The sequence below is a fragment of the Pristiophorus japonicus genome, chromosome 5 (assembly GCF_044704955.1).
Source record: "Pristiophorus japonicus isolate sPriJap1 chromosome 5, sPriJap1.hap1, whole genome shotgun sequence".
NCBI lineage: Eukaryota > Metazoa > Chordata > Chondrichthyes > Pristiophoridae > Pristiophorus > Pristiophorus japonicus.
The window spans coordinates 145539599-145552947 of record NC_091981.1 but is presented as its reverse complement, the minus strand read 5'-3'; the positions used below and the strand labels follow the sequence as shown (position 1 = coordinate 145552947).

Genomic DNA, 13349 nt, shown 5'->3' with positions numbered 1-13349 from the left:
CATAACCCCTGCACCAAGTGACAAAGATCAGGAGCATGGGACTGCAGTGCAACCAAAAATCGAGGAGCAGCTCCAAGTAGTGGAAGAGCGACTGGAAGCTCTCATACTCTACGTATATGTGGAACATGGACACCTCCAGGCTGCAGAAGATCCAAGCCCTTTCACCTGGCAGACTGACCTGGCTGCATAATTTAACAAAAGTCGTATTGAATAACTGCTGAGCTGTTCGCACTGATCTATTGAAGGCACTTATTGGTGCTTACCTGTTCGCTGTAGCCCCCCAGGAATGTTGTCATATGTTTCAGTTCAATTTTGCCATTTCCCAGTGAAATATTTAGAGAAAATGTAAATTGTTTAGTTTGAGTGACTGTGGCAGCATTATTAGTACAATCATAATGCCCCGAAAGAGATAGCTCCCTTCTGACTAAACAAATGACAAGGTGCTTTAATTCAACATATCAATATTTCATAGAACAACTAATCAATTGAATTACCAACTAATTAGTTGTTTTATGAAACACTGATATAAAGAATGTATGTCGCATTGGTATGTTAATTTTTGTTACAAAACAGGATTGGAATTTCTGAATTGAAATAGATTGACCAGGTCCGATTATGCATCTAAGGTGGGTTTTTATTGTAGAAAATGAAAGGGAGGGAAGTTGAGAGTGTTTAAAATTATAGATATCATTTGTAAACACCGTTTGTCATGGAGCTCACTTGATTTCCTCAGGGAGTTGGAGAAGAATATCGCAGAAAAAAAAACCCAGTCAGGAAAAACTCTGTTTTCTGCCTCTCTAAAACAACAATAACAATATTTGCATTTATATAGCACCTTTAATATAATAAAAGATCCCAAGGCACTCCAAAGAGCGTTATCAAACAAAATTTGACACCGAGCCACATAAGAGGCAGAGTGGTGGAGAGAATTCCAGGAGTTAGGGCCCAGGCAGCTGAAGGCACAACTGCTACTGGTGGAGCAATAAAAATCGGAGATGCACAAGAGGTCAGAATTGAAGGATCGCAAAGATCTTGGAGGGTTCTGGAGCTGGAGGAGGCTACAGAGATAGGGAGGGGTGAGACCATGGATGGATTTGAAAACAAGGATGAGAGTTTTAAAATTGTGGTGTTGCTGGACTGGGAGCCAATAGAGGTCAGGAAGCACAGGGGTGAATGGATGAATGGGACTTGGTATGAGTTAGGATAATGGAAGCACAGTTTTGTATGAGCTCAAGTTTATGAAGGGTGCAAAGTGGAAAGCTGACCAGGATGGCATTGCACACCTATGGGGTGGGGAACAGTGTACAAAGTTACTTTTATGTAAGTATGAGCTTTTTTCTACTCCTATTTGGCACAGTTTTCGTCCTTCAAATTTTATTCCATCTCCCATATTGTTGCATACGAAGGTCAAGAGCAAGTGCAGTATTCAGGTGAAGCAAGGTAAGAGAGCAGGGTAATAACTGGACCCACTCAGAGGAGGCCATCATGGGAGAGTGAAGGAGATAAATAATAGGGAGAGAGAGGAGGGGAAGAGAAGGAGGGTGGGGATAGAGGAGTGGAAGAGGGGAGAGATAAAGAGGAGAAAGACAGAGGAGGAGGTGAAGGGGCAATGGTGTCAGGGAAGGAGTGGGTGGCACAGGACCAGGGGCCAGGACTGATTTCATTCTCAGTGGGAGAGGATGTGCAATAGGCAAGAGTTCATTTTCTTCACAGTGATGGGTGGCAGTTCATCGCATAGGTTTTTGGCTCAATGTGAGAGGTGATGTTGGAATCCTGGAGTTGCTTTTGGCTGGGCAAGTGGGGGTAGGAGGGAGAAGGAACTAGAGTTGCTTCTCAGCAGGGTGAAAGGTGGGGATAGTGGCGGGGCGACTGTCCATATCTGCAGGCAGGTGGCTAAGAGTTGTGAGTAGCCTATCAGCTGTGGTGGGGGCTCTCCAAGGCAGGTTTTGCATCTGGGATATTAACATTTCAGAAAGGAGCAGATTGCAAGCTTTCCATTCCTCAGGTTCAGATCATGATTTGTGTTTTCAGTTCTTTGAAGCTACAAGTTTTTGACTTGGATCTGGCCACATGCAACCAGATTTTCTGTGGGACCCCAAGCTATTACGGAGTTTGAATTGCTGCCTTCTTCTCGTTTAGTGCAAGCTGCCTCTCCTTCGCCTCCATTATGTTTTGGATCCGCTCTATTAAATGCAGCTACAGTTTAATCCAGAAAACCACTAAACTTTTTGGAATTAATACCAGATTTCAAACACTATCTCTACATGTCTAACCTCCTCCCCAAAAATGTAAATGGACCACTTTATCCATCGGCTGCTTCCTCAGCTTTGTGCCTGGTTGTGCCATTTGGCGACAAGCCTGCTGTCTCCTCCGCTGACCTGCTGAAAAGCGGCTCGTCAGACTTCACAGGAGGGCCAGTGAGAATACAACTATTGGTAGAACAACACAGATGCACAGTTCAGATGGCAGGCAATCAGATATTCCCAAGAAGATTCCGTGCGTGATGACGCAAAAGTTGAAGTTACTTACTGTTACGCCTTTAATACTCTTATGAATGACTCCACGAGGTCTAGTATTGTACTTGAGCTGTTGTGACAGTCCCATTTATTGTAACTGCAGCGTGAGGCACAAGCATGGTGGGCAGCCTTTTATACTGGGCCCTGCACAGCTATGCAGGTGACCCTCAGGTCTCCCACCGCAGTGCCCTCTAGTGGCACACCTTATGTGACTATACAGTTAGGATACATGGTCTATATACATGACATCACTTCCCCCCAAGTCTTTAATGCAAATTGACTCGTACATTGACGGTGACGGAGAGTCACTTCTAGCTTGAATGGGTTGGTAGTGAGATTTGTTGCCAGTGGAGGTCCCTGTGGTTTCTGGTTGTGAGTCCATGACTACTCCATTCTCCCCCCGACACAGAGATCATGCTAATGGCCCGTTACATGCAAGCTGCATTCAAGTTCACCATGTGGGTTTTACATTTACATCTTGGTACATTTGTTGGGTGGATTGCAGTTGTGTTTCTTTTTGTGTGATACATTTACATGATCAGTACAGGTATATCAGTACAGGTACAGAAGGACAGTCTAGTTCCAGCACGGCCGGATGAGATCCAGGTTGTCTGGTGGCGGCGCAGTCCCCCATGCTAGTGGGTCTGTGGGCGAGGTGAGCTCATTTTGCTTGAGTTGCCACAGCTCAGGGCTCTTGCCATTACTCCTAGTGTCAGGCAGGCCCAAAGACAGCTGATGTGTCAGTGACCTCCCTGTCCTTTTCGTTTGCACAGTGTCGCTGCTGCTCCCTGGGAAGCAGTCTGAGCGAGTGAACGTTTTGTCTAAGTGATGGTGGGACTGCCTCGTCTTGTCTAACAGTTCGCAAGGGACTACTGACTCGCTTTCCTTGAGGGCACCGTTGTGGGCACTCTCTAGTTTAGGATCCTGGCTGGTCCAGGTCCTGTTCGGAGGAGCTGTTGCAGGTGACCCTTTGCTCTTGGGCATCGCCGTGGTGGCGAGTGGGTTTGTGGGTTACGCCCTTTCCACCCGGGTGGTGGGCGACGGTAGTCGATTGCGAGCATAGGCGCAGTTTACTGTTTCTAGCCTGTGGCGGTTCATGCCATCGGGTGCCTGCAATGTTAAACCGATCTGAGGCAAGGTATCACTACCGGTACTTCTGCTCTCCAGGGATTGTTTACTCTGCGGCTTGTCTAATTCTGTCAGCTGTGGGGCACTTTATGATACATCGTTCTGGTCCCGGGGATGCAGGCGACAGCATTGGGTAGCCCACTGGACCTGTATACGACCGTTAGATGTTCGCCCGCTACATTGGCTGATTGCAATTTGCACCTGACATCGCTCAACAACATTTTGCACGTTACAGCTGGACTTTTACATTGGTTACAAATTTCAAGCAGTTCATTCAAAAATGGCGGGTTGCTGGCCTCCTTTAAAATGGCCTTACTACTTTTACCCCAATCGTCTTCCTTGCGTGGAACCACGTGTCATTGCTCCATTAGCACTGCACCTCGTGATTTGGATGCCATCTTTTCCCTGTCCATGATGTCGACTGCCGTGATCTTCTTTCCCAGTGATTCTGCCACTGAAGCTGGGAAGGCGCCCTCGAATCCAATCTTTCTCTCCAGGAGTTCTGCCACTGAAACCGGGAAGATACATTCGGGTCGTCTCGGCCGGATCATCGCCACACAGTCGTGATGAGCTGTCTGTGCCTCTGGGGCTGCGCGGATCTGCTCTCCGGTGCCTGGTCCAACCGAAGATGGGGGCTTGCTCTGCCTCTGAACATGGAGAACGTCGATCACTGGAGGAATGAAGTCTTCCCAGTTCCAATGAATCTTCCCCATCCATCTTCTTCCAAGTAGCGCTGGTCCATCACCTGAAACAATCCACAATGGTAAATTGTGCACTGCGCCATCATGGGATACACTTACATCTGCAGCACCAACAACTGATATCAGTTCCTTGGTGTAGATGCGCAGCTTTGCCTGACCCGGGACCAGTTTGGGTCATTCAGCTTGATCGTTCCATAGCCTCTCAAAGGCTTCCTGGCTCATTACTGACTGACTCGCCCCCATGTCCACTTCCATGAAGACTGGAATGCCATTTATCTCGACTTCCATTATCACTGGAGGACAATCTGTGGTGCAGGTATATACTCCATACATTTCGTCCTGGGACTGAGCTGCCTCTCTAGCCACCATCTCGTAATCCGCGCTGGATTCACAGCCATCTGCTGATTCTTCTTCCACGTGGTGAGTCACAGCTCGTTTGCACATTCGCTGGAGGTGGCCCTTTGTGCTGCAGCCTTTGCACACATCGTCTCTGAACCAACACTGGTGAGCCCTGTGATTACCTCCGCAACACCAGCATAGTGCTACTCGACTTACATTTGCACCCCTCGGCGGACTCTGAGTTAAAGGACTCGGAGGCTTGTACGCTCTGCCCTGGGCAGATTCACGTTCAACAGTTCTGCCTGTGAAAGGCGCCATTCTATTTACAGTAGTTGCCGGGTTTGAGTCCTGATAGTGAGTCATCATCTGGTTGGAGCCTCAGCTTGAGGTCAAGAACGCTTGACTGATGCTAATGGCCTTCTGCAGAGTGACGGTGGTTTCGGCAGACAGTAGCCTGTGAAGAAGGGCCTCATGACCGATGCCAATTACGAAGACATCCCGCAACACATCGGCGAGGGATGCGCCGAATTCACACGGTCCTGCCAGCCTCCTGAGGTCGACAGCATACTTCATGATTTCCTGGCCATCGGGGCGGCGGTGTATATAAAATCAATGCCTGGCCATGAGGATGCTCTCCTTCGGTTTGAGATGGTCCTGAATTAGCACTTTCAGCTCCTTGTATGACTTGGTCATTATTTTATCAGGTGCAAGCAAGTCCCTGACTAGGCCGTAGACCGCGGGCCCACAACTGGTCAACAGGATAGCTCTGCGCTTATCTGCCAGCATCGCCGGATCATCGCCTACCAGGTCATTTGCTATGAAATATTGGTCGAGCCACTCTGTAAAGGCTTCCCAATGTTCACCCTCTGAGAACTTTTCTAATGCACCAATGTTAGTCATTTTTGCGTGAAATTTCATAATCTCGTCGCCAGTTGTTATGTCTTTAATACTCTTATGAATGACTCCACGAGGTCTAGTATTGTACTTGAGCTATTGTGACTTTAGTCCCATTTATTGTAACTCCAGAGTGAGGCACAAGCATGGTGGGCAGCCTTTTATACTGGGCCCTGCACACCTATGCAGGTGACCCTCAAGTCTCCCACCACAGTGCCTTCTGGTGGCACACCTTATGTGACTATACAGTTAGTATACATGGTCTACATACATTACACTTACAGCAGAGCAGTCATAGTAGCATTCGTTCACACAACAGGGCTGGGAGGGTCCTCATTCCCTCCCCCATGGTTGGTTACTCAGACCCTGTAGGCCCCTCTTCCCCCAAGATAAGCTACTCAAACCTCTTAGCTTTCCCTCTGCCAATAAGCAGTGCAGTCCCCTGTCCCCACTCACCACCTACAAGTGAAATACCAATGGAACATTGTGCTGCTCACCATTTTTAATAACATAATAGATATAAACTTTTTTTTAAAGTTTCAATGCCTAGATTTGTACACCATTTGCTCATCTACCTAAAGTTTATGCCATAATGATTGTCAACAAGTAACAACAAAAATTTGTATTTATATAGCGCCTTTAACATAGTAAAACATCCCAAGCTGCCTCACAGGAGTATTAAATGACAAAAAATTTGACACTGACCCACATAAGGAGATTAGGGCAGATGACTAAAAGCTTGATCAAACAGGTAGGTTTTAAGGAGCGTCTTAACAGAGGAAAGAGAGGTGGCGAGGTTTAGGGAGGGAATTCTAAAGGTTAGGGCCGTGGCAGCTGAAGATACGGCCACCAATGGTGGAGCGATTAAAATTGGAGATGCGCAAGAGGGCAGAATTCTGATATCAGTGCCATTTCTATTTTGGCTTTAGAACATTTAAGTCTAATCACCAAAGTTTAATGAAGAAGGGAATATATATTTTTTTGACAATTCCTGCTCCTTACGTAGTGAGCAGGTAATGGTCTCCTCGAGATTTATTTAATTTCTAATCAAACTCATTAACCGGGGTTAAAATTGGTTCACGACAGTGGCTTTAACTTGACTATTGGAGCACATTATATACAAGTCAAAATAGTACTAGTTTAAAACTAACCAACGATTCAAATTAAGGTTGGACAATATCACTGACAGACCTAAATTTGAAATTTTTTAAAGTTGAACCTGCAGTCTGAATTTGCTTTATCACTTGACCCTAAAAGTTTACTGGCAGCATGCATCTGAATCCCTAGTGGTTAATCAAACTCTGAATTCACATTCAGAGATCGTACATTAGGGATCCTTCAAGCTTCAAATTCTGAACGCACATCCCCAGGCTGGAGTCCCCCTTAATTGAGTTATGTTCTGTACCACAAATGGATGTGTGAGGTGTAAGGGTATATTGTAGTTATTTAAATACTAATTTTCTTCCATAAATAATGAATTAAAATACTAAATTATGCATTATGAATTGTTGCAAGGTGTCAGAAAAAGGGAATATAGGAGAAAAAGCATATGTAAGCTGTTCATTTTGCAAATAAAGAAGCAATTGCATAGTTGAATTTGGTATTCTGTTAATTCCAACCAACAAATAGCTATTCTCCAGTGAGTCAAATGATAGAGCTGTGTAACATTACTATTTGTATTTCTGAAGCACAGACATGTAAACAGTAAGCTACTTAAAAATGGTTTCATGGTGAAGAAATAGATTTTACAGTATTACGCAAGCAAGTTACTACCATTTCTTAGCTTCTGCCCTCCGCCCCTCCCTCCATAACCTTGGGTCATGAACTAATCCAAACCTTGGGGAGGGGGATGTCCACAGTCCATTATTTATAGTGAAATTGTGAACTAGTTCTTTATAGATTTTATGATTTTGATATAAATACTGAACAGTGGAAACTTCCTCCCAGGTGTGTGGACAGATATTTCCAAGTTGCTGGCAACACCATTTCAACCATAGGAAACTGTAACCCGATTACTTTTTTTCCCCCCCTCTCCTGGCTTTCTCTCCCCCCCACCACCACCGCACCCCCCCCCCAAACCCCACACCCCATCACCACATTCCTGATTTTTTCTTCCTTCTCTATCTCCAACTTTGTTAGCTCAGCGGCCTCTTCACATGATCCAGCTCAGATCAGGGATATGCTATATCATATTGTGGGTTGTAGCAAACATCAATATGCTGTCACCAAGCTGGCTCGATCAGGTTTACTTAAAATCAGACCTGTCCTAACTGAATTCAAGAAAACATAACTTTTTGAATTAGGATTTATAGTTCTGACTTAAAATACGATGGGGTCATTTAGATTTAGATAAAGTAAATTAAAAAAAACTGTTTCCAATGGCTGAAGGGTCGATAACCAGAGAGCATAGACTTAAGGTGATTGGCAAAAGAACCAGAGGCAACATGAGGAAAAACTTTTTTATGCAACGAGTGGTTAGGATTTGGAATGCACTGCCTGATTGGGTGGTAGTTATAGATTCAATAGTAGCCTTCAAAAGGAAATTGGATAAATACTTGAAGGAGAAAACATTTTAAGGATATGGGGAAAGAGTGGGGGAGTAGAAATAATTTGATTGCTCTTCAAAAGAGCTGGCGTAGACTTGATCGGCCAAATGGCCTCCGTCTGTGCTGTACTATTCCATGATTCTATGATCAACATGTCTATTTACATTTTACAAAAATGAATGGAACTGATGACAGGCACAATATCAAGAGATGATATAGACCCTGAAATTCCTGTCGGTGGCTTCTTTTGGCCGAACGCTACCAACCGGAGAATTTTTACGAAATTACCTGGTGGTACCGGAAGCGCCTGGGATTCCAGTGGGGAGACCTTCTCTTCCCGCTCTGCAGAGCACGCTCCCGTCATCCAGGTCGCAACACAGAAGGTGCAACCATGAGTGACTACACAACCAATCAGGTAAAAAAGGAGGGAGAGAGAAAACAGGGAATTATAGACCGGTCAGCCTGACATCGGTAGTGGGTAAAATTATGGAATCAATTATTAAGGATGTCATAGCAGTGCATTTGGAAAGAGGTGACATGATAGGTCCAAGTCAGCATGGATTTGTGAAAGGGAAATCATGCTTGACAAATCTTTTGGAATTTTTTGAGGATGTTTCCAGTCGAGTGGACAAGGGAGAACCAGTTGATGTGGTATATTTGGACTTTCAGAAGGCGTTCGACAAGGTCCCACACAAAAGATTGATGTGCAAAGTTAGAGCACATGGGATTGGGGGTAGTGTACTGACATGGATTGAGAACTGGTTGTCAGACAGGAAGCAAAGAGTAGGAGTAAATGGGTACTTTTCAGAATGGCAGGCAGTGACTAGTGGGGTACCGCAAGGTTCTGTGCTGGGGCCCCAGCTGTTTACACTGTACATTAATGATTTAGATGAGGGGATTAAATGTAGTATCTCCAAATTTGCGGATGACACTAAGTTGGGTGGCAGTGTGAGCTGTGAAGAGGATGCTGTGAGGCTGCAGAGCGACTTGGATAGGTTAGGTGAGTGGGCAAATGCATGGCAGATGAAGTATAATGTGGATAAATGTGAGGTTATCCACTTTGGTGGTAAAAACAGAGAGACAGACTATTATCTGAATGGTGACAGATTAGGAAAAGGGGAGGTGCAAAGAGACCTGGGTGTCATGGTACATCAGTCATTGAAGGTTGGCATGCAGGTGCAGCAGGCGGTTAAGAAAGCAAATGGCATGTTGGCCTTCATAGCAAGGGGATTTGAGTACAGGGGCAGGGAGGTGTTGCTACAGTTGTACAGGGCATTGGTGAGGCCACACCTGGAGTATTGTGTACAGTTTTGGTCTCCTAACCTGAGGAAGGACATTCTTGCTATTGAGGGAGTGCAGCGAAGGTTCACCAGACTGATTCCTGGGATGGCGGGACTGACCTATCAAGAAAGACTGGATCAACTGGGCTTGTATTCACTGGAGTTCAGAAGAATGAGAGGGGACCTCATAGAAACATTTAAAATTCTGACGGGGTTAGACAGGTTAGATGCAGGAAGAATGTTCCCAACGTTGGGGAAGTCCAGAACCAGAGGTCACAGTCTAAGGATAAGGGGTAAGCCATTTAGGACCGAGATGCGGAGGAACTTCTTCACCCAGAGAGTGGTGAACCTGTGGAATTCTCTACCACAGAAAGTTGTTGAGGCCAATTCACTAAATATATTCAAAAAGGAGTTAGATGAGGTCCTTACTACTAGGGGGAATCAAGGGGTATGGCGAGAAAGCAGGAATGGGGTACTGAAGTTGAATGTTCAGCCATGAACTCATTGAATGGCGGTGCAGGCTAGAAGGGCCGAATGGCCTACTCCTGCACCTATTTTCTATGTTTCCCTGTTTCTATGTTTCTACTAGCAATGCAAACTCCGTATCCACGAGTTCTCATTGCTATTAATGAGAAAAAAAAACAAACACACCAAACACCATAATAAAAAATAAAAAACATACCTCGCATAATTAAAATTAATTGAAATTAAAGTTAATAAATGTCTTAGAAAAAATATATATTTTTCCGAATTTTTTTGGAAGTGTTGTAATTAGGGTTTAAAATAAACTTACCTTAGTGGGCAAGGTTTTTAACAGAAAAATGTGCTTTTCAATTTTATTTTTATATGTTTTTATAAGTTTTAAAACTCTTATGCTGGTAAAAGTAGGCTATGCACTTGCTTTTACCAGGCGCAAGAGTTTTAAGGACATTCGCTGGGCAAGAGATGGGTAAATAGCAAAAAAACGGCTTTTGCGATGCCTTCCCGGGTCCGTACACACTCTGTACAGATCTGGGCAGGCCGGAATTTCAGGGCCAATATTACATCCACTTGTTGTGTTGTCCACAGTATTAATCATTAATAATTTCATGATTCATATGTACACTTGACATTGACAAAATTTGAAATGAGATATCATTTTAAGATTTCTCAATATTTGCTAGCAGATTTATTAATGGCCATCTTCGTTCAACACATGCCAATGGGCTACAGTGGCACAAATTCAACTGTGATGATCTTAATATATCAAATAGTTCAGGAGGTAATTGAGGAGAAAAATGCCTCTGTGGTGCTAAAAAAAACCTTCTATTTTCAATCAGCTTCCCAATCAATATACTCAATTTAAAGGGACATTGGTCTTTGTGTTTGGACAAGGGGAACAGCTGCACATCATTTTCATCATGATGCCATCGCATGCAAATGATACAGTGACATATTAGCAATTCTCAATATAATGCATCATTTCATTGTTTAATTTTATCTCCAAATATTTCCTCAATTTTAAGGGCCTAATTATTTTTGTGAGTTCTTTGAATATTTTGAAATAAATAGAAATTGTGCAATCATGTATCTAGAAATGGATTCTGTTCAATTCTTAGCTCTGCTATCACAAGGGGCCATAGTTCGACAGTTTCAAACCATATGCTTGGATGTCTCAAAAATTGCAGAACTGCATTTATCAGAATTGAGATACTTCTAATAAATCACAGTAAGTTATTCAGTCTGAGACTATTTCAGTGTTTCTCATTGTAGTCTGCCAGTAAGTGCAACAGCTGCAGGTTAGCAATATGCAAAATTTAAAGGTTGAAGTCCTCAGTAACATGAGATTGAAACGGGCATACAATAATAATGTGTAAAAGTATCTATTTTTTTCTAAGTTACTTTCTTCCATTTCTGTGGTGTGGACCTTCTTGGTTTGAAGATTTGTTCCTTGTCATGTATAACCAGCCTCCAGAAAGTGGGCAGTCGAAGTCCAGGAGAATTGGCTCTTTGATTTTTCTTGCCTTTCTCTGGGGAGAAATATCTGGCCTCCACAAATTGCATGCCCATAATGTCAGGTTTCAGATCAGAAAAGTCTCTGAATGGGGAACCACTGACAAAACTGCTTGGATCATGAATCAGAGTTCCAATGCACTGTGTTAAAATGATGTATTATGTATAAATTATTTTAAGGTGCAATACTAGAACATTAAGGTGAGTCAGGTTGTGCCCAGCCTGGAACTCCCGGCCCTGACCTGCAATGTCCGTGTGCCCTGAAATGAAGTGGAGCGCCAACAGGTTGGGAGGGCAGTGCTGAGTCCAGCGCTGCACTAAGGAGGCCTAAGCTACGCAGATCATCCACGTAGCGCTCACGTGCTACAACATCCCCCCCCTTCAGTTAAAGGCCCTATGCTGGCCGCCACTGGGTCACCTCACCATTGACGCGATTGACCGAGCCAGCAGCTCAGCACCCAAAATGGAGTGCCAGGCTGCATGACGGCAGCCTGGTCGACGTGAGGGCCACCATTGTTGGGCCGACCCAAGAGTCGGCCAACAAAATAAAATTGCAGCCCCAGGCGCTAAAGGCCTCCCCTTTAAGAGGCGCCTCAACAGCAGATGACCGCCAGCTCCACGACCCATGGGGTGTAAAGGGGTCGGCTCATCGCCGGTTTTGCGCCGGCCCGGGGCACTAATTGCAGAGATCGGTGCTGCCAGGACAGGGCCCTCCAAACTTCTGGTGCAATTTCCCTGGAGACGCTAGAGCCCTTCTCCCCTTGGTAAAAACAACATTGCACCGTGTTAGCGCCTTCCGGAGGTGCTAATGGGGCTTTAAAAAGGGGAAATTTTAGTCACCTAGTTCTTGTACCAGAGTAGAACAAATCCATATAATTTCCATAAAAACTTAGCATTAAGTGATAAGTTTTTGTGCACTACACATGAGTGTGTTAAAAGGATTTAAATTTATTGCACAACTAAAAACCATTTACTAAACATGTGCTGGATATAATTGCATTTGGTAATCACACTTGTAAATATTGCCTCAAAAATATTTCACTTTTTAATAGTTTTCCTTTTATTATTCCATAGAATATAAATTGAAGAATTGATTTATAGACACACACATATACACGATAAACTATGATTCAGTGGGATAACCACAAAAGACAATTAATAGGATGCAAGTTTATAGTCATATTTTCCCATGCAGGGAATGATATCAATTCCAGTGAAGCTATCAGTGAAGGTGCCCAGAGGCAAGTAACTGCTTCGCTACAAGAAGAATAGGGGACAAAGGGAAGAGAGTGTTTAAGACTAAATGAGCTCAGATCACACTAGGATAATTCAAAAGCAGCATTGAAAGAATCTGGGAATCAGTTGGCTGGTGATCTCTTTAGCCAGAATGTGGCAGAGACAGAACTGGAAATGGGATCAAAATAAAAATAACTGACCCAAAGTTATAATGGCAGGGTAGCTTGATGTAATGTGTTTTTCCTGCTGACATCAGCAACATGTTACCCCAACACTGGATGAGCCCCAATTTGTTCACACTACATTGTCACATAATGAACTAAAGACATCAATGACATTACAGTACTGTTTCTGCTATCACAACAATGGATCCATTCTTCACTGGAACAGGATCTAAACAGCAAATCAAGAGTGTGTATCTACAACATTATTTATATTTCTACTAATTACATAGGGTATAATAGATGATTGATCGTAATTACAACAACTTAACAGAGGGAGATCAGATGACATCGTGAACTGTAAAAATGAATGCGTTACAACTGTAATCTGAGCCGGAGATCACTGCTCTTAAATCATTCTATTACTTGTTATTGTTTCTGATATGTGCGGCTGCATTTTGCGTGTACGTGTGGGGGTGGAGGAGGGAAATGGGTCATAAAGGTCAATCTGTTCGGAACGGTTTCTATGATTGTAGCAAGCATTCATGTCTCAAGT

The 13349-nt window shown here is 44.0% G+C and overlaps 1 protein-coding gene across 3 annotated transcripts in view; it reads right to left on the bottom strand.

Annotated features, from left to right (window-relative positions):
• Positions 1–13349, bottom strand: part of dgkb (diacylglycerol kinase, beta) — a 1139682-nt gene that overhangs the window by 927679 nt on the left and 198654 nt on the right. The gene's annotated exons all lie outside the window — the stretch shown is intronic.